The sequence below is a fragment of the Astyanax mexicanus genome, chromosome 8 (genome assembly GCF_023375975.1).
Source record: "Astyanax mexicanus isolate ESR-SI-001 chromosome 8, AstMex3_surface, whole genome shotgun sequence".
Classification (NCBI taxonomy): domain Eukaryota; kingdom Metazoa; phylum Chordata; class Actinopteri; order Characiformes; family Acestrorhamphidae; genus Astyanax; species Astyanax mexicanus.
Genome location: NC_064415.1, coordinates 41,066,725 through 41,089,062, shown reverse-complemented (window position 1 = coordinate 41,089,062; position 22,338 = coordinate 41,066,725). Strand labels below are relative to the sequence as shown.

Here is a 22,338-nt window from a genome sequence, read left to right as displayed (position 1 = left end):
GGCCATGGCCATTCAGAGGAGCTGAGAACTTGAAACTTGGAGGAGCCACGTTTCATCTGCTGAACTCTCAAGAACGACGCCAAAACAAAGGCGCTGTTCGGTTTATTTTTCTAGTTTAAGCTTTAAACACGACAAAACTGATGGACACGATTACCTAGGTTAGTGTCAAAGAAAACACGACAAGCCATAGTTTATAAAATCCCCCCAAAACAAACAGCCACGCCGAGGCCAGGCCATTCTACCTCCACCAGCAGGCAGGCAGGATTGGACAACATGGAGATCTCAGATTTTCTTTTTTTTTTCGTACCTTCACTCGAAAATGTGGTCCTCCTTTCTTTCCCTCGGTTACATACGACCAGCACAACTCCTGGGAACAGAGCAGAAGTAGCCAGAGAGGATGAATACAGCGGGGAAGTCGAGTGGAGGCTACACAAAAGTGGAAATCCCAGCCTGTCCCATTCCCACTCCTGTTCCTATTCCTTGGCGTTATTTCCCTTATTTTGCTTTTCCACGCTCCTCCAGAAGAGCCGGAGAGAATGAGAGAGAGAGAAACTGATTGCTATTTGTTGTGTTCAGTTTATGAAAAGGGAAAATCCACGGAAAACAAAGAAGAATAAGAAGGAGAAGAAAAGAAAGAGGGGTTTATAAAATCCAGTCACGTCACTCGATATTTGCTCCCGGACCCCAGCCGGAGGGGGAGAGTAATGGAGACCGAGCTCTGCCTAACAAAACCCTTTTAAACCGGAACCGGTATGGCTGGGCTACATGACAAAAGGCAGCAGCAGCAGCAGCCTGGGAAGAGGAGAGGAGTCCCTGCAGTTGGAGCTCCCTCCCTCTCTCTCTCTCTTTTCCCTCCCTCTTTCTTTCACTCCCTCTCTCTCTCTCTCTGTCTCTCTCTTCTCTACTTGGTGTAGCTAAGCTAACTTGCATCCCACAACATGGCCGCCTGCACCGACTCTCCAGCTCAGCGATGGGAATATCAACATTATGTACCTTAGCTCCCTGAAACCGGTGTAGAGATGTATGAATGTAAAGGCAGTTAATTTGGTGAGAACAGGGAAATATTATTCTCTAAACTAATAAATAAATAAATAAATAAATAAATAAACGAAAAATAACGGACATTAGTAACGGTCTGTATTTTAAAAGACGCTGAGATTTAAATTAGTCTTTTGGCGACCCCTGCCGGCCAACTACGAGCACGTGCAGCGCAGTTTTCACATTCATTACTCTGTAGGTAGAAGTATAGATACTAGGGTTTAAAATACTCCTGTAGATTATATATTGTACATATATATATATATATATATATATATATATATATATATATATATATATATATATATATATAGCATCAACTCAAGCTTTTCACTCGAGTAAAAGTGTAAAAGTCTTTATACTTAAAAATACTTTAAGTATAAATATAAAAGTAATGTATTAAGGACTAAAGCTCAGTATGTGTAAAAATAATTAATTTTAGTTTATTGCAAATATATTAAAGAATCTTAGTTGGAACAGTTTTAAAACTCAAGCTAGTCTCTCAAGGCTAGGCTACATACGTCTTGTTCTTCTTTTTTTATTTTTTAAAACTCTGAATCTAATAACACAATAACACATGTATTTAGCACTACTGTTTTTTTTATTGTTTTGATCATGTTTAAAATAACAGCCCTAACAGATAAACCCTAAATGCATTTTCTTTGCCATGCAAAATTTTTACTTAAAGTCTTGGAAGAAATGCTGCAAATAAATCAGCAAGAAATATGATCCTATATTTAGCTTTTTAGCTAACTTCTGAATATATGTGCTACTTTAACCCTCCTGTTAGGTTCTGGGTCAAATTGACCCGTTTTAAAGTTTAAAAATCTAGGAAAAATTGTTTCAAGTATTTTTTCAGTATGAAACTTCTTTTGCTTTCCTCAATTAGTTTAATAAACATATAGTATGAAAATGGTTCATCTCACATATTTGCAACCACCCCTGCAAAAACAAAAACAAAAATGCAAAAATAACAAATGTTTTGTAAAACTATTCTGTTTTACATGTTGATCTTTCAAAGGTAATAAAGTAGTAAAACATTAACAAAACAAAAAACTTTTTTTAATGAAAAACAAGGGAATTATCCTAATTGAACCACTAACTGTTAGAGGTAAGGAACAGCATGACACTAAATATTGATAAAATAATTAGTAATGGAGTTAGTAATGAAATATTCACACTGCTTGTTAGGATTTTTTTTTTTGTTTTTGTTTTGTAAGGCTATTCCATGGGGTACCCTAATTGTCTTTGCACACCTCCGCTCCTCACCTCGGGCATTGTGTTGTTAATCAAATGAAATCATGAAGCCTGGCCAAAAGGGCAGTTGACACCTCTTGCTTGAAGATGGGGCCAAAGGGCAACTGACCATCTTGCTTGAGGATGTCTACTGAGCTGAAGAATCTTTTTAAATGCTGGATCTGAAATGTATCTTGTTAATATGAAATGTGAATGTCTTTGTGTTTGGTATCATTTTAATGGTCTCAGTGTGAGAAGTACAATGGTCTCAATGAAGAAATGTTAAAGATAACCTTAATAAAACATCTCTGAACTTTGGGAGAAATGTCTCCATTCTGGAGAGACACTCCCCTTCCTGCTCCTGATGGGTTTAGGATTGCCCCGTGATGATCAAAGGCCATGATGAACAAATGGTGGTGATAGTCGGTAAATAGTGCCAAATTCCAATCTCAATGTAAATTTGAGGTGTAATGTTCTGGTTGGATATTTAAGGAAAGCACAAAGACATACTCTCTGAGTTTGTCTGGTAGTATGAGACCTCCCATGCTCTGCATGTAACCATCACTTCAAATATACCATACAACATTGTATTTCAAATGTACTGTGCACTATTCTTAACTGTTATCTTTAGATCTGTCTTTAGATTACTTTAGGAATATTGTTACATTGTTACATATGTCAATTAAGGTCACAATAAACCACTAACTGTTAATCTGTAGCAATTACTTTGTTGAGTCTTTTTCCTAGTAAGCCTAGGAGCCAAAGAGGTCTGTAGTCTGAGATTCTTTAAGTTTCTAGACTTTCATAGTTATATAGTGAGTTTCACTGGGTGCTATACTAAGCTCTTAACCGCTGAGGGGAATATGAAGTTTGAGTGTTATGTCCTGTAACTATTAATTTAGATTAAGTTCTGGACCGCTGAACATCTCAACCTAGGTGCCGGGCTGTTTTCACATGTTATGTAGTTTTGTTGGCTATGCCACACTCTAACCTCTGAGGGAAATAGATAAGAATGAGTGTTATGTTCTGTAACCGCTAGTGTAGACTAAGTTCTGGACCGCTGAACATCTCAACCCAGGTATCAGGCTGTTCTCACATGTTATGTAGTATTGGTGTCTAGATTTTATGCTCATATCTCCTATCACTGAACTATTTAACAAGACCTAGTTTTATTAGATAGACTCTAATCTTAGTAGATGTGCTACTATTAATAGTTAACAGTTAATCTTTACCTAGTTGATAATTATAAATGGAGTCAGATTAGTTTAAATTAGTGTCTCACCTAAGTCTCATCTAAAAGTACCGGTTAGACGGAATACGCATTAGGAGGACAAGGCATAGGCCTGTTGTCGCCTCCCTTACAAAGTGGTGACCCCGACGTGATATCACAAGAATTGCAAGGACTGCAAGTGATCAACGTTATTCCGGCACAACCCGCGATGAGGTTTGAACTGGTTCTTTTCTTCAAGCTGTTCTGGTGAGTACAACCTTTTTCTTTTCTCAGCTTCAGGGAGAGTTTAATTGCACCCCATATAGACACATACAGTAGAACGGATCGGTATATCCATTGGTAGATCGGAGACCGTAGAAATCCGATGGGGGGAAAACTTTCAGTCAAGAAACACTTAAGACAGGGATATGAGAGTGTAGATGAGGAATTAATGGAAACATGTGGCGATCAACTACACCAGACCCTAGTTCGTTTGCGCGACCATGGTGTAAATTTAAGGTTGGATAACAGCGAAATCCTTGACTGGTATTGCACAGAAGGCGTCAAACTAAAACATAAAAGTAAATTTCGTGATCTCCCTGCCGCAATTGTATGGTTGCTTAGACGCAATGATTTAAAAACAATAGCCGAAGGTGAGCGTGTTTTAAACAACATCCAAAGCTTAGAGACAATGCGCTCAACAGAAATCGAAAAGCTGAGGGCACAAATTGACGCATTTGATTATGAAAAACATAGCTGGGCAAGACAAAGTGAGGTAATGGAATCTGAAATCAAACAACTCAGACAAAAACTGAACTTAGACAAGCACTACACTTCCACACTGGAAGATTATTGCAACAATGCAGGCTTCCCCGTAGCAGCCATTAGAGAAGCTGCAGTTAGCTCAACTGGCATGAGTAGGACCACAGATGATAGTGAGGATGAGGATATTGCAGTTGTTACAAAGCTCTCTAAAACCTGTCAGATCTCTAACAACAAAATGTGTGAAGCAAGTCTGCGATATCCATTAGATGAAGAGGACGATGAAGATAGACCCCAATGCAATTCTCAATTGAGAAAGCGTAATAAAACTCACGTGTACCAAAGCCCAATTATCACCCATTCAAAAACAGGCACATCTAGAAATTCTACCGTTAAAGTGTCCGTTGTCAAAACTGTGAGGGATGCAAATAATGACGTTACCACCATCACTCGAGCCCTTTCGTGTGATGAATGTTCCAAACACAAAGAAGTAGTTGGCATGATGCCTCGTCGAGGCCCATTTCAGAGTTACTGGGACAGGATAATGCTACAGGCGTCCGTTTACAACCTAGAACCCCGCGACGTATGGCAAATAATCTTGCTCACCATTCCCCAAGAGCTACAACCAAAAATGTCACATGATCTTAGAACAGGAAACATTCTAATTCGTCTCCCAGGAGAAACTACCAGTGACATCTATAACAGAATAAAAGAAAACTTGCTTGAATTGCGAGGGCCAACAAAAGCCGAATGGCACAGAATTATTGACAACAAACAGACCAACATGGAAACATTTGAGACGTTTGCAGAGCGCATGTGGGTAACATTTAGAGAATATAGTGGAGTCCCTGAGTGTGACCGTGACCATGAAATTTTACTGCAGATGCTGCGAAGCAATGCTGGGCCACAAATTCAGAATGCATTAGCTCTAGGTGGAGACTCACCACACAACACATACAATGCACTGATTGAATGGGCCACAAAAATAGAACAAAGATCAAAAGTTTACAAAACACAACCCATAGCTGCAGCCCATTGGAAAGCTGAAGGGAATAGTGATGCTGTCGTGTGTAGCTACTGTAAGAGACATGGGCATGACAGAAAACACTGTTTTAAACTGCGCGATGAAACTCAGCCAATCAGTCAATCGGGAATATCTAAGTTTAGGGGAGCATTTTGCCCAAACTCAAAATACTGTCCAAAGTCAAGCAAGGCAAAAAACGCAAGGAGGGACAGTCCTTACACAGAGGTGCAGGACAGTCCTTACAAAGAGGTGCTAACTGCTATAGATCGGATGGGTAAACCATAGGGGTGCGTGGCCTCCATTGAAGCTGGGAGTGTCAGTCCTAGTGACAATCGCGTTAAGATAAAATCTAATCTTGGAGGCCGATTAGTGAACATTTTGATTGATACCGGTGCAGTTTGCTCCTGCACAAACATACCACTTCCATTAACTAATGAAACCATCCAAATCAAAGGGATAGGCAAGGAGCTAATGACAGCCACCCGTACAAAACCAACTCGACTCGACTTAGGCTCAATAGTGTTGACTGAACAATTTTGGTATTTACCAGAAAACAGGGAGGGCACAGTGTTGGGCATGGACATAATGCAAAAGCATGGCTTTATTATTCATTGCTTGGAAAAAGAGATTGAGATTTGCACAGATAAGACTTCAAAGAACAAGTCCTGTGCTAGCATTATGTCCATTTCCACAACTGACCCAGTGCAACAGCTGATCCAAAAACAAAGTGACACAAGGGCCAATCATGAGCATGATTGTGACCTAACTGACTTTGAGGTCAGCATTGAAGGAAATTCACCTCCCCCACAGAAACAGTACAAAATCAAACCAGAAGCAGAAGCTTCTGAACACGGCACTGTCAAAGAGCTAGAAACTAGGAGTATAGTCAGAAAATGCGGCCCAGTCACAAATTCACCACGTTTACCAGTGCCAAAAGGGCTATCTCAAGCAACGCCAAATGTAGCCAACCCAGCCACAATTTTAATTCAATTACCTGATGCCTTGTCTTCAGGTTTGGATATCAAAAATGGTTTCTTGTCCCTTTACCCAAAAGACCAAGGGAAACTTGCGTTTCCCATAAACCAAACTCAATTTACATGGCAAAGAAAGTGTCAAGAACAACACATTAGTCCAGAAGCATTCCACAAGGATGCTTCAGAAATTCTCAGTCCGTGTGATAGCACAGAAGAGGTAACTAGCTATGTAGGTGAAATCCTACCTGAGACAAAAGGTCCGTTGTATGACCATTTAAACCTTGTGGATAATGTCATTCAGACTTGGGGAGCTGTGAGTTTTCAACTAAATGAGGAGAAAGCACAGATTGGACAAAATGAGGCTCAATACTTAGGAGACACGTTACCCCAAAACCACTGTGCACTGACAGAGGATAGACACAAATGCATTGCTAAACTGCCAAGACCAGACACACTTAACTCGCTCCAAAAGGTGTTAGGAACTGCTAATTTTCTTCGCGAGTTCATCTCAAATTTTTCAGGTGTCGTAACACCTTTATATGCATTGTCAAAAGGCAAATTGAAACCCTCTGAAGTCCAAGACTGGACTATTGAACATGAAAATGCCTTCACTGAACTACAAGAGCCTTTATGTGTTGTGCCAGCTTTAGGCCTGCCCAGTCCATCCAAAACATTCCACATTCAAATTGACACACACAAGAATACCCATGGCAGTGTATTAGCTCAAGAACATGGGGGAAAGCTTAGACCAGTAGTGTACTACAGTCAAAGAAAGTCTGTGATAGAAACTGAATTTGATCTATGCACACAGCAAGTCCTGGCAGTTCATTGGATGTTGACCACAACAGAGCCTGTTGTTGGTTTCCAGTCTGTTGCAGTGCACAGGGTGCATATGCCAGTTCAAATGTTGCTACAAAGAAAAATCAAAGGGGTTTCAGCACAGAAGCTTGTGCAGTGGCTTACTGACATTAACATTTGTGACATTACAACAGTTAATGACAGAATCTTACCACACCAGCCAAAAGAAGTACACGGCCAGCCCCATTTTTGTGAACCAAAGTCAGAGACTGAAAGTTCTGTGCTTGGCAATGTGCCAGGCCAAACCAGACTGTACATTGATCTCAAATCTCTCTGTTGTCTTTGTTGTATGTACCCAGGTTTTCACACTGCCGTTCCATGGATCCAGATGCCAGGAGAGTGTCCGGACCAGAAAACAGTTACCTGGGCCGGCGAGCCTTTCTCAATTGTAATGTCAAGTGTGGGAGATGGGTATGGAAATATTACAAGGAGCCATCCACACCTCACATCACACTTCCAATAATGCAGTCAGTGATATGGCTCCCCGGAGTAGCTCCGGAACCAATTTGTAACAACAGAAATTGTTATAGAGAGGGATCCACCCATCTCCCCACTCAGAATATAACCACCAAATTTCCAAAATCTTACAACATGTCCAAAAAACACACCACATTCCAAAATTGGCATTTTGAATTTGGTGTATCAGTTTGCATAATGGACTGGATCCTAAAAAGTCTTACTACACAGGATCTAGAAATAGCCACATATAGATGCACACATACAATCTCACACATATAGTGTACACAGACATGCTCTTTAATCCTTACTTCTTTCACAGAAGACCAACCCAGCCAAGAAATCCGGAACCTTCGTCTGCAAAAGAACCCTAAGCATGTCCTAAATAATTAGATTGAAACTTTGGACCTACACAGGCGGTTTATATATATGAAGGATATTAATTATGCTGAATTGTTATCCTCTTTTACAATGTATATTAGCACTAAGTGCACTGTTTGTATTGGATTCTTTGTAAACTTTCTCATTTATCCACCCAGAACAGATTTTTTGAAATTCCACTACAATTAACTCCATAGAGGTTGTGGTGAAGAATCAAGTAATAAAATGGGACCACATTGTGGGGCATATGACTTTAGAAAACACTGAGACCTTGTTCACTTCTTGCATTTGCTGTCATGAGACTACTAGTTACATTCTTTGTACTTGTAACATTCTTAAAACTTTTTCACAGAACAACTCAAGGCTGATCAGCATCCAATCTCTGCATGGAAATGAACTTTTTCACCTACAGTGGTCTGACCTGTCAGGCAAATCACAGCTTCTGCCTAGAGATCACTTGGATGTTTCTCCCTGGTGGAACGACACCTTTTATGAGGAAAACACTTGTGCCCTGACAGAAACAATGGACTTAGTTGAACAGACCATTCTAAATGTGGATTATCACATCACCCAAGCATAGGTACAGACGAACCTGGCCAAGAAGACTGCTGAGATCCTGCCCAGTTCATCTACACACTCGGCTCAGTACACTTACACTGGGTGGGATTGGGTGTTCAGAGGATGTGTATTTGCAAGTATGGTCACATTCACTGTCACCCTGATCCAGTGTTGCTATGTCCGATGTGCTCTTCGTTCACTCTGCAAAGCCACACACTTCGTGCCCAGCCCCTGCAGCTGTCAACTTCACAAAGACTGCAGGAGTAGACCTGGGATGGGGTATGGACTGAATTGGAATTGACCCCCGTGATCTTTGATTGGCTCTCAGGGGCCAAAAGGGGGGAATCTGTAAGGCTATTCCATGGGGTACCCTAATTGTCTTTGCACACCTCCGCTCCTCACCTCGGGCATTGTGTTGTTAATCAAATGAAATCATGAAGCCTGGCCAAAAGGGCAGTTGACACCTCTTGCTTGAAGATGGGGCCAAAGGGCAACTGACCATCTTGCTTGAGGATGTCTACTGAGCTGAAGAATCTTTTTAAATGCTGGATCTGAAATGTATCTTGTTAATATGAAATGTGAATGTCTTTGTGTTTGGTATCATTTTAATGGTCTCAGTGTGAGAAGTACAATGGTCTCAATGAAGAAATGTTAAAGATAACCTTAATAAAACATCTCTGAACTTTGGGAGAAATGTCTCCATTCTGGAGAGACACTCCCCTTCCTGCTCCTGATGGGTTTAGGATTGCCCCGTGATGATCAAAGGCCATGATGAACAAATGGTGGTGATAGTCGGTAAATAGTGCCAAATTCCAATCTCAATGTAAATTTGAGGTGTAATGTTCTGGTTGGATATTTAAGGAAAGCACAAAGACATACTCTCTGAGTTTGTCTGGTAGTATGAGACCTCCCATGCTCTGCATGTAACCATCACTTCAAATATACCATACAACATTGTATTTCAAATGTACTGTGCACTATTCTTAACTGTTATCTTTAGATCTGTCTTTAGATTACTTTAGGAATATTGTTACATTGTTACATATGTCAATTAAGGTCACAATAAACCACTAACTGTTAATCTGTAGCAATTACTTTGTTGAGTCTTTTTCCTAGTAAGCCTAGGAGCCAAAGAGGTCTGTAGTCTGAGATTCTTTAAGTTTCTAGACTTTCATAGTTATATAGTGAGTTTCACTGGGTGCTATACTAAGCTCTTAACCGCTGAGGGGAATATGAAGTTTGAGTGTTATGTCCTGTAACTATTAATTTAGATTAAGTTCTGGACCGCTGAACATCTCAACCTAGGTGCCGGGCTGTTTTCACATGTTATGTAGTTTTGTTGGCTATGCCACACTCTAACCTCTGAGGGAAATAGATAAGAATGAGTGTTATGTTCTGTAACCGCTAGTGTAGACTAAGTTCTGGACCGCTGAACATCTCAACCCAGGTATCAGGCTGTTCTCACATGTTATGTAGTATTGGTGTCTAGATTTTATGCTCATATCTCCTATCACTGAACTATTTAACAAGACCTAGTTTTATTAGATAGACTCTAATCTTAGTAGATGTGCTACTATTAATAGTTAACAGTTAATCTTTACCTAGTTGATAATTATAAATGGAGTCAGATTAGTTTAAATTAGTGTCTCACCTAAGTCTCATCTAAAAGTACCGGTTAGACGGAATACGCATTAGGAGGACAAGGCATAGGCCTGTTGTCGCCTCCCTTACAGTTTGTTTCACACATCTTTTTGATAATTAAACATATACTGGGTCAAACTGACCCAAAATCACAATTGCTGTTCCTGACAAATGAGCATAAGAGGAGGGTTAAAATGAATAGGTCACTTAACAATCACTTAAACTCCCAACTATGTAAATCCAGTGACTACAATGTAAATTAGTTCTTACAACACAAATACAGTATATCAAGCTTTGATTTGCTATCCAGAACATTTACAGTAAACATTTGGGATTTATATGCAATGTTGATTATGGTACTCTACCATCATACGTTACTAGTGGTAAATTAAAAAAAAAAAAAGTATTATACATTGTCTTATGTTGTATACATTGTTTGTACAGTACCCGCCAAAACTTTGGACACTAATTCTCTTTCAAATTTTTAATTTATGTTTTCTTTTTTTTAATTGTTGATTAATAAAAACAATAAAATAAGATTAATTAAAACAATTAAATACCACATATGGATTTACATAGTAAAAAAAAGGGTTTGTTCTAAACAATCCCCTGATCTAAACCTGATGAACTGAGATGGTGATTTGAGGTGATTTGGGATGAGCTAGAGCTTCACAGCGTGAAGGAAAAGCAGCAACTATTGTTCAGCACCTCCAGAAACCCCTTCAAGACTCTGAGAAAACTATTTCAGGTGATTCTCCCTTATGAAGACACAGAGATTAAAATACCAAGAGTGTGCAGATCTGTCCTCAAAGATAAATGTGGCTAAATCTAAAGTATTAAACATATCCTGGTTTCTTTAACACGTTTTTTTTCCAGGTATAGCTTTAATATAGTCTTCAATATTAAATTTACAATGTAAAAATAATTAAAAAAGAAGAAAACACATTGAATGAGAAGAGGTGTGTCCAAACTTTTAACTGATACTGTATATTGTTTTATGATATACAGCTCCACTATCATTGAATAATCATTTTAAATAATAACTTCATGTGCAGTAGCTATTAGAGGAATTCAATTCCTCATAGAACCGATTCTATTAACCACTGCTGTGAACCGTTTTCACTCTGTTTTGTTCTATACAACCCCAAATCTGAAATATGTGGGACAATACAACGAATACAAAGAGGAAAATACAGTGTTTCTTACATTTATTTTACCTTTTATTTCATTGTAAACAGTATGAACACAAAATAACATTTTATCTGTTCAAGTTATTTTATTAATATACATCCATTACTGAATTTCAGGCCTGCAACACATTTAACACAGTTGGTGATGTCTGCAGAGATTATTGTTATCATGATTTGCTAAGCAATGTCCACAAATAAGCTAAATCTTGTGCAAAGATAGACAGAGGACCTCCAGTTTGTAACAGATGCAAATGTTCAAAAAACAATGTTCCTCAAAGAAGTATTGGAAATGATTAACATATTTTTTAAATCTCATAATTAAATGTCATTAAACAAAAGCAAATATAACAATATATGCAAGGAATTATATAAATAAGGAGTCATCTGAAAAGAGAGAAATAGCAGATATACCATACCATGAAAAAGCATTTGCCCCCTTTACAGAACACTGGTAACCCTTCCAAGGAGTGGCCGGCCTACCAAAATTACCCCAAAAGGGCATTGACTACTCATCCAGGAGGTCACAATATAACCCAGAACACCATCTAAAGAACTGCAGGTCTTACTTGCCTCAGTTAAAGGAGAACTCCGGAGTAAAATTGACTTTTGGTGTATCAAAACATAAAAAAGAGTACTAACCTTTGTTGAATAGCACCCCTCCGCTCTCCTGCAGCTTTCCGAGATCCAGTAATTTTGTGCTTTGTGCCCAGCACTCTTTACAACGGCCGCTTCGGGCATATTTTGTCCCATTAAATCGCTTTTTATACAGTTATCTAGGCTCAAAGTAGCTCCACACATCATTGGTTGAATCTGGAGACCTCTGACTTTTAAAACGAGGCATTATTAACTTTAAAAGTGTGCAAGAAGCTTATTAAAAAACACTGTAAGCTTATTAAAAAAAAAACATTGTGCAGATAAATTTCCGGGTGCCACCATCATTGTTCTGACAATGCCATAGACATATATTCATTTATCTCAGCAATATGAGTTTTTTAACCTGAAAAAAGCACCCCATATATTTTGAACGGATGCAGGATTATGATTTCTCATTTTTAACTAAGTATGTTCTATTCTGTGAGCCAAGCTATAGAAGTGTGGTTTCAGATTTCTCCTGGATGCCCTCACCCAGCATGTGTATATGTTCAGTTCTGTCAGAGGAGGCTATGTATATATGTATGTATATATGATGGTGGCACACAGAGATTTAACTGTACTATGGAATCTAAACAGTGTTTTTTAATAAGCTTCTTCTGCACTTTTAAAGTAATTAATGCCTCGCTTTAAATGTCAAAGCACTCCGGATTCTACCAATGAGACGTGGAGCTACTTGGAGCCATACTGAACGCCATACTGAAAGTGTGATGGTCTGGGGCTGCTTTTCTGCTCCAGGGTCTGCAAATCCTCAAGAACAATTTTGGCTCATTAGCTCAGTTGTACTTGGGTTCTGCAGCAGGACAATGACCTGAAGCACAATAGCAAGTCCACCCCTGAATGGCTTAAAAAAATTAAGGTTTTGGAGTGGCCTAGTCAAAGTCTGATTGAGATGCTCTGGGATGATCTTAAACAGGCTGTTCCTGCTCTAAAACTCTCCAATGTAAAAATGATCGCACAACCAAGTTATTGGGTTTAGAAGCAAACACTTTTTCACGCAGGGCCTATTCTTTGGAACGGCTCATTCGATAAATGCTCCAAATATCCAATATTGTAAGACAAATATTTCTATAGTCGCAATCTGAGCAGCAGAGTTTGCCAAGGCTTGTGTAAAGCATTTCCAGATATTTTGTAAATTAAACATCTTCCAAGCCAAGAATCAGTTGAATCTTTTGTAATTTCATGCGTACTCAGCTCTAACACAATAATAATGTTATTCTTAGCCTTTCTGTTTGGTCAATGTTGCTCATTTCAGGCTTTCACTGGTCAGTGTCAGAAATCCGGCAGCTTGCAGCTGTCTCTAGCAGAAACACTTCCTCTCCTCAAAGTACTGGCAAAGCAGCACTGTCAGGCGTGTCAGCTCCTCTTGCTAGACTCCGACTTACGAGACGTAACAGTGTAAACACTCGCTTATCCGCAGTGTCACTCAGACTCTGTGAATAGGCTAGGGACTGTGCCATCCTGCCTTTCTAACGAGAACAAAGCCAGTGGACTCTTTTCATGTTTATAAATAAAACCTTCACACTCATGCAGTCATGCCACCTCTAACACCCCCAGACAGGCGTTCAGCAGGTTGGCAGGTACGAAGAAAGGACATGGCCTCTTGGGATTATTTGAAAAGCTTATGAAAGATTGAGGAGATATAATTAAATATGAACATCTTTGAAGATTTTATCCTTTGAAATAATTAGTACAGAAAGTAATTCATCAGAAACTCGATATATTACATGACAATTTCCCAAACTCTCAAAAAAAACTGCTCAAATAATCAGGCTGATTTAATTACTGCACTATTTATCAGGTTTGAAAACTGTAATCACACTCAGGTGTGGACTAAAACAATCCTACTCAGACCCACAAGAGGAGGTGGTCTCAGTTCGGTTTTAAACTAACTCTAAAGTGGTTTGTTTTTGGTAAGAATGTGATCTAACTATCAAATAATGTTACTAGAACAGCTTTTCTACACCTCCGTAATATTGCCAAGCTAAGAAATGCCCTATCACTGCATGACGCAGAAAAATTAGTACATGCCTTTATTACCTCAAGGCTAGATTATTGTAATGCGCTACTGTCTGGATGTTCCGGCAGTAACTTAAATAAACTTCAGCTAGTTCAAAATGCTGCAGCCAGGGTCCTTACTAAAACTAGAAAATTTGACCATATTAGTCCAGTACTATCAGCACTGCACTGGCTTCCAGTCAAATTCCGCAAAATTCTCCTGTTAACGTATAAAGCCCTACACGGGCTCGCTCCTGAGTATTTACAAGACCTCATCTCCTGTTATGAACCACCGCGATTACTTAGATCTCAGGGTGCTGGTTTATTAGTAGTTCCTAAAATTCAGAGGAGCTCTGCAGGAGGAAGAGCTTTCTCTTATAAAGCGCCTCAACACCATGATCTGATTGTTATCAATTGTCAATTGTCAATTGTAATCACATCCAGAAATCATTTAATGTAGCTAAAAATCAGGGGTGCGTTTCCCAAAACGTTCTTAACGCTAAGTACTTCGTAACTTCGTACTTACGAACAATCTTAAAATTACGAGCGTTTCCCGAAAGCCTTCGTAACTAACGTAGTACTTAAACTCGTTCGTAACTTTACGAGTGGTCTGACCCACTCGTAAATAACTAAGTTCTTCTTAACGTGGAATCCACGTGCAGTTCTGACTCAAAAACGAAAGAGGCCGCTTTTGATCCTTAAAAAAATGCATTTAAAGATGCATTCAGCATACGTATTTATAAAAAAATAAACAATAAAAAAAAGACTAAATTCCAGACTATTTAAATTAATTTATTAACCTGCGCATATTTATTCATAGTATTTGGGTTTATTATATGGTTGAAATAATCGTATTCACGTGAAGAAAAAGTTACAATTACCTACAAATATAATTTTTATTCACACATATCACACACATATGGATTAAATTAACGGTTTTCCCCAGTCTGACAGTCGTAGTAGTAAACAAATAAGTAAATATATTTTATTTGGCTTTTTATATCATACAAAATTATACCTTTGTGGCTTAATAATGAAGAACTGTATATAAATCGGTGGTCTAGTTTTCATCTGGCTTTGCCTTAAACCTCACAGACACGGGTGCGGAGCCACCAAAGTGCTACTTAAAGGTCCTTCGTAAGTATGGAGACTTAAGAGTGGCTTCTGGAAACAGTCGGAAAAATGGCGTTCTTAAAGTTAAGTCGTTCTTAAAGTTGTTCTTAAATCCCTAAGAACAATCGCTATCGGGAAACGCACCCCAGATTTGTACAATGTTGAGAATGATTTTTGGATCCTTTCTTTTTGTCAATGTGGTTCGGTACATCAGTATTTATGGGATGCCTTGGGTAAACAGCCCTTTTCTAAATCTCTCTTTGTGTTTTTGGGTCATTGTCTTGTTGCATCACCCAACGTCTTTTCGTACTGCTGCCTTGAGATTTTCCTGTAAAATGTTTTGATACACCTTTAAATTAATTGTTTCTTCAATGATTGCAGGGCATCCACAACCTCCACAACATCCACACGCAGGTAAAATGAAGCTCTCTGCACCATGATCCACAGCTGGGATGAGGTTTTAGTATTGGTACACAGTGTTCTTTTTCTTCCAAACATTGCATCTGTCCATCCAGGTACTCATCAACAAACCAAAGACAGTCTACAATTTGTTTTTGAACAGAAGCAGTTTCCTTTGAGGTTTACCTTCACCATTCTTGCAGGTTTTTGCAGTTTCTCAGGTTTTTAGGATTTTCCATTGTGGGTTTGGAGTGGTCTTAATAGAATGCTCAATCCCCAAGCCTGAATTTTCTCCATTTGTTCACAATTTGTCTTAATGTGGGCTGCTGATGTACACCAAGGTCTTTAGCAATTAAATGGTGCTGATTTCCAATTTTGTGTAAGGTTATATCTCTATAACATGTAAAACATATATACACTTACCTGCCACTTTATTAGGTACACCTGTCCAACTGCTCATTAAATCAGCCAATCACATGGCAGAAACTCAATGCACTTACGCATGTAGACATGGCCAAGACGATCTGCTGCAGTTCAAACCGAGCACCAGAATGGAGAAGAAAGGTGATTTAGGTAATTTTGAACGTGATTTAAGTCATTTTAATCTGCATGGCCCTGAAAAAGTGTTTGCCCTCTAAACCTGATAACTGGTTGGGCCACCCTCAGCAGCAACAACTGCAATTGCAAGCATTTGCAAGTACCCTGGGACAGTACTCTGAGACAGTACCCTGGGAAGATGCCATATAAGCAGAATAATGTTTGGTACTTCAAGTTAACAGCGGTGGTGAAAGACAGGGGATGAAATGTGAAGGTGCGGGTGCAGTGTAGGTGGGGTGCATGTAGGTTTTTTTATCCCTATTTTAATATGCATATGCAGTTTCCACAATGCAAAATTTTGGGATGCAAGCTTCTAGATGATTGAACATTGCGTCAGTTTCCCCAACAGAATTTACGCCTAGTGGTAGACTGTATTCTCCATTCAAAATGTTGTTCAGTGTGGGAACAGCCCCTATACTGACAATAGACTGTTAAAGTGTGCTAAGTGCACAATAAACTGGCCAAATATCACAGTATTTGGTAGTACTGCAGCCTTTATTAGCACATTTATTAGTGTTTAGCACCCCCTGTTGGATAAAAATCCACTTTCAGCTTATATGTCTTAATGGGGCAAGTATAAAGCCTAGTCGTTCAACTTTTAATGACAAACAACCATTCAAAATGCTGTCTAGTCCAAGACTAGGCCTAATCCCATTCTGAAAACCTGTCCCAACTCTTACCAACACAAAAGATCTAGTGACCAAATGCACCTTTTTTTTAAGTTGGTCTAATTAAAGTTCTGTGAGATGCATATTTTAAGTTTTGCTGACAATCCTAGAATTTTGGTCCAATTAAAAAAAAAGTTGAGTTAATAAAAATATTTTCTGTGAACCAAATACCAAACGGCCCCTTAACTTAAATCTGTTTAACTACATATAATATATTTATATGTATTTTTTCCCCTGTTGGCCCATTAGTTTGTGCTATCCTACTATATACAATAGATGGGTACAACATTGTGTTCCAGTTTTCTGATGGCCAAAATCTACATTATGTGTTACATAATTTTGCCTTTATATGACTAACATTGCTTTTCTAGGTCATCCTACGACAGTGGCTTTCACAAAAATCTCATCAGAACTAACTATTCTGGCAAAGCATGAAGGTAAACAATTTTTAACTCTCACCAACTTCAACATTTCTAGTGACACATTGCACCTATTTTTTTAGATGTTGAAATGAGTTGAGTTAATAAAATATACTCTGCGAACCAAATACACTTAACCCTCCTATTATCTTTGGGGTCAATTTGACCCCATTTAATGTTTAAAGTCTCTGAAAAAAGGGTTGACATTAGTTTTGTGATTCATAATTACCGTCTTCTTCTAATTTGATCAAGACAATAAGTAAAACATTAGATGTTTAAAATATATCAACTTCAATGTCTGTTTTATTAGGCTGTTTTATTGGCGTAAAACATAAGAAATCTCTATATTTTACACATATTTGTGTGGTAATAATGTCGAGTTCACTGTTACATTCAGTTTCATTATCTTTCTCTAAACTTACCTTCAGTTCAGGCCCTGACTTAACAACACAATACTTATAATACTTATATAATATTAATAAAAACACTTATAATAATACCAAAACTACTAATAATTTGTCAAATAAACATTAAAAAAAACTGGTAAGCAAACTTTGCTAACATGTTAATTATTTGGAATTATAATCATTTTTTGGAGGTTTAAATTGCTGGGATCATACTGACTCAGAGAATAAAAGGTGTTACTAAATTGGAGGATAGCAGGAGGGTTAAGTTGGTCCAAATACATATTTTGCATTGGGTCAGCTAGATTTGTATCGTTCAGTTAATTATCAAGCAGTATCAAAGTTGGCCAAACTGCCAATTTTAAGCTGCATCAAGTAAATGTAAAATATACTGAATGTAATTAAAGGAAACACTGAAAATTTAACATAATTGTTAACAAATGCATTTTTATTTGTGTTGTTAGTTGGCCTCATTAGTTCTGCTGACTATCCTTTAACTAAAACTTGCATCAATCACATGTTTTGTATAAGTGACTACACACTGATGGTGAGTGAGAGATGGTAGGACACGCCCAATATGCAAATAGCATTACTAATAATTGCTCAGTAGACCCCGTTTAACTAAAGAGTTAAACTGAGCATGTGCAGTAGTGCAGAGTAGTTGGCTTGGCCTCAATTAGAGTTCAGCTTCAGTTTGTACATTTTACATTAAATTATTCAATTATTTAATTATTTAATTAGACCAACTTTTAACCAAAAAATAATGGTGCAATTCAGTATTATTTGTTTAGCTGATGTAAAAAATTAAGGAAAAGAATGTTATTATTATTATTATTTATTTATTTGTTTCATTTTTATTTTTTTACAGTGTAGAAACCTCACTTTAGAAAGTTACTGCAATTATGATGTCGGGTTTTCTAGTTTTATTTTTTCTGCTTAAACTATAGTCAAAGATTTTTGGAACAAAAGTACCAATTTCTTTTTATAAAAGACTGAAAGGGTCGATACAAACCTTGTTTTTGTGTTGCTGCAATGTTGTGTTGATTTTTTTCTTTCTGTGCTTTGGGACATTCTCTTGTTGGAAGAATCCAGCATGGTTCAGTTTCAGTCTTCTGGCAAAGGTACCCCTTTTTTTGTAGCTGAATAAATATAATATTTTGTACTTGAATATAATTTTTCACACCACTGACAACTAAACAGCCCCAAAGCATAAAAAAATCACCACCATATTTTTCCATGAGTATGAGGTATGCCATTCTTTTGTACTCTGACTCTTTTTTCCATACTACATGACTATATGTATGGCCAGCTTACGGGGTACATATCATCGCTGTCCAATGAAAAACACTTATCTCCAAAACAGCAACTTTACAGTAGAGAGAAAAAACCTTGTAAACTTTCAATGGAAGTAAAAAGAGTTTATTTCAGGTCATTTTGAAGAGTTTCTATTGGTCCGTTCATCAAGAAATTTTGGCGCAGTGTAAGGGAGAGTTTGTCTGTTCAAATAATGTAGTAATCTAAAAATCGACAAAAATGGAGATAAGTGTTTTTCATTAGACATCGACGATATACTCTACAAAGAATCTGGTAGGATTTTGTCAAAAACAAACAAACAAACAAAACTGCAAAGTAGCCTACAAATAATAAAAAAAAAGATAAAAAAAAGTTTAAATACATGAACTCCCCTCAATTTTTTTTTTTTACATATAGATTAATTGTACATTTACCTTATTTTACTATTCTTTTAAAATCTATAAACAGGAAACCTACACTTTTAAAAAAGTTCAAATTTGTTTACACACTACTGTGATATAAAATATTAAATAAAAATATATATTTTAAGAATCGCAAAAAGAACTGTCTGTTTTTATATTTTTATATACCAATAACTCTCTACATACCTTTTTTTTGCTGTTTGACAGTGAGATTTATGTAATATTGAAGAATATTTCATTCAAAATAATTTTTATTAAATTATATTTTTGTTTTTCAAACATGATAAGTCACATATTCCATGTATGCAGATTATTTTTCATAAAATCATGTTAAATTTATTTGATTATCAATAACCATACTTTGACTATATTATTGTTTTCTTTTTTTTTTCTTTTTTTTTTTTTTTGCAGGTTTCATCATTACCTGGATTATCTTGGACCATCTGGGACATCAAATCTCATGATGACACTCATTACAAATAGTGACATCAGTAATGGTATGACATTCTCATTGTTATATTTACATACATATGCAAATACTGTATGATCTAAGGTAATCTAAGTAGTCAAACATATTTATTGTTGGGTGAATATGAAGAAACATTGAATTGCTGTAAATATTCACAGTTGATGTTTGTTTTGACAGTATGATAAGGTGACCAAATTAATTTAAATCTGTTTAAATACATATAAAATCCCTATACATTAAAATTCTCCTTTTGGTCTATTAGTTTATGATCTTCTACTAGAAATATTAGATAGGTTAAACATTCTATTCCACTTTTCTGATGACCAACATCTACATGTCTCATCTGTTACATAATTTTGCTTTTATATGACTAAGTTTACTTTTCTAGGTCATCCTACAACAGTTGCTTTCACAAACATCTCACCACAACTAACTATTCTGGCAAAGCATGAAGGTACTTGTTCTTTCTGACCGCCTGCTGAAGTGGCAAGTTATATCACACTCCACTCGCGAGCAATACAGCGCCCAAGGATGGTAGGTGGTGCTATAACACAAGGGTTGATGCTGGCAGCAATTCCCTCTATGGAGGAAACAGTTGGATGGCGTGTATTCATTGTGCATGTTACTGGAGGGAACAACAAAAAAACACCATATCTCATTAAAAAAATCCCAAACCCCCTTTTTAAATTGTCCTCCACACCAGGCTGCCCAAACTCGGCAGTGTATCCAGCATAATTTACAACTTTTACTGCTCTAACAAACATTAACATGCTCCATGTTTTTTTTTATTTTATTTAATTAAATTCACCAAAGTCAAGTGTGGTTTTATGTTCCACAAACTTTTTTATTTTTTAAGCTTTTATATACAACAACCTTTTTTATTTGTATATTAACTTAATACAAGATGTTTTTATAGTGAAAAAAAAATAGAATAAAGTATACTAAGCATTATTATAAATATATATATATTATATTATTATACTTGTAGACACATTATTAATCAGTATATTTAAAAAGGGCTAAAATGGAACAACTTTTTTGTACTTATATTTTATGTTTATTTTATATTTTATTTGTATAAAAATAGTACAAAAGTCCTACTTAAATTGTGCTTTAATTGTACTTAAATGTAGTAAAATAAACTACTTTAAATATATACTTAAGTAACATTTAAATATACTACTTCATGTATGTAACCCCATATTTTAAACATGCTTACAGTAAAATTATAATATTTTTAATGAGTATTACAACTGTATCACTATTTATTATACACCAGGTATATTAGAAATGTACTAAGAATTGATGTTAAATATATTAGAGTACAAATATGCTTCTTGTTCCTATTTTTTGTAAATAGCTCACTTCTAGTATAGTTTGTTGGTTATAAAAATATATTTTATACTGTTCTACAATTTTTAGCATGTTACAAATGTACTTAATTTTTTAAAATTAGTATTAGTAATTTAATTTGCTTTCTAAAACATTTCATGATACATTGTACTTTAAGTGAACTACTGTAACAGTTGTTTTTAACAAAGTTTGCTAAAAAAATGTACAAAGTATATTTGTAAATAAGGATTGTAGAAGTATATTGAATTACACTTAACTAAAGTGTACTTTATAGTAGTCTATTCTTTTAAATACATACTTTTTAAAAAGTATGACCAAAGTTTACTTTCAAATATTTGAAAAAAACATAATATTAATGTACTTTTAATATATGTTAAGTAAGTACATAAAACTTATATGATATGATATGTCTCAATATGTTTTAAGTACAATTAAGTATTTTTTTTGTCACATCTGGTGCTGTTAGCTCCTCTGTTTCTCACGCACCCAGCTCTGACAGAGGTTCTCAGTCTAACAACTACATTACCCAGAACGCACCACCCGCTGACACGCACACACCCAGTCACACGTCACCTCACCTGCTCCAACCAGGAAGCCCCGAATATTAGTCTGGCACTATTTAAGGACACCTCTCACACACTTCTGTGCCGGGTATTGTTGGATTTTCCTCATTACTAAGCGTTACTCTCTATTGTCTCTGTTATCTTCGTGTATGACCTTGTTTTGTTTTTCCTCGACGCCGATTTTTGGATTATCTCTGATTGTGGATATTTTTGTGTATGACCTGGACTGTTTCACGTTTTTTGATTTTGGATTACCTCTGATGTTGGCCTGCTTGTGTTTGAACTCTGGACTGTATCTCACTCATGGTATGGTTATCCCTACGTTGCTTCTGTTTACCGGTGCTCTAACTTTGTTTGTACGACTACCCTTTTTTCTACCTGCTATTTTAATAAACAACCCGTTTTACTGCATCTGCGAGTGTCTGTATTCTGTGCACACCATGACAGAATACCCGGCCTCTCTCGATCAGACAGCAGATGCGGATATGCTAAGATCAGGGTTGTTTAATCAAGGCAGATTGCTCGGTCAGCACCAGCAAACACTCGCCGGTGTGACCCACGCTGTTACTGAGTTAGCTAGCCAGCAAGCTAACCAGCAGCAGCAGCTCTCTAGCATTCTCGAGCACCTCAAGGGCTTAGCTGTAGCTAACGCTAGCCCTGT

General features: G+C 37.1%; 1 protein-coding gene and 1 pseudogene across 1 annotated transcript in view; one reads left to right on the top strand and one right to left on the bottom strand.

The window, feature by feature from the left end:
• Positions 1-1,039, bottom strand: part of yes1 (YES proto-oncogene 1, Src family tyrosine kinase) — a 79,842-nt gene extending 78,803 nt beyond the window's left edge. The window contains exon 1 of the mRNA XM_007235292.4: positions 308-1,039. The gene's annotated coding sequence lies outside the window, so the exon portion shown is untranslated. The remainder of the gene's footprint in view (positions 1-307) is intronic.
• Positions 1,040-3,713: 2,674 nt separating this feature from the next.
• LOC111196437 (uncharacterized) lies at positions 3,714-9,584 on the top strand (annotated as a pseudogene).
• The last annotated feature ends 12,754 nt before the right edge of the window (positions 9,585-22,338 follow it).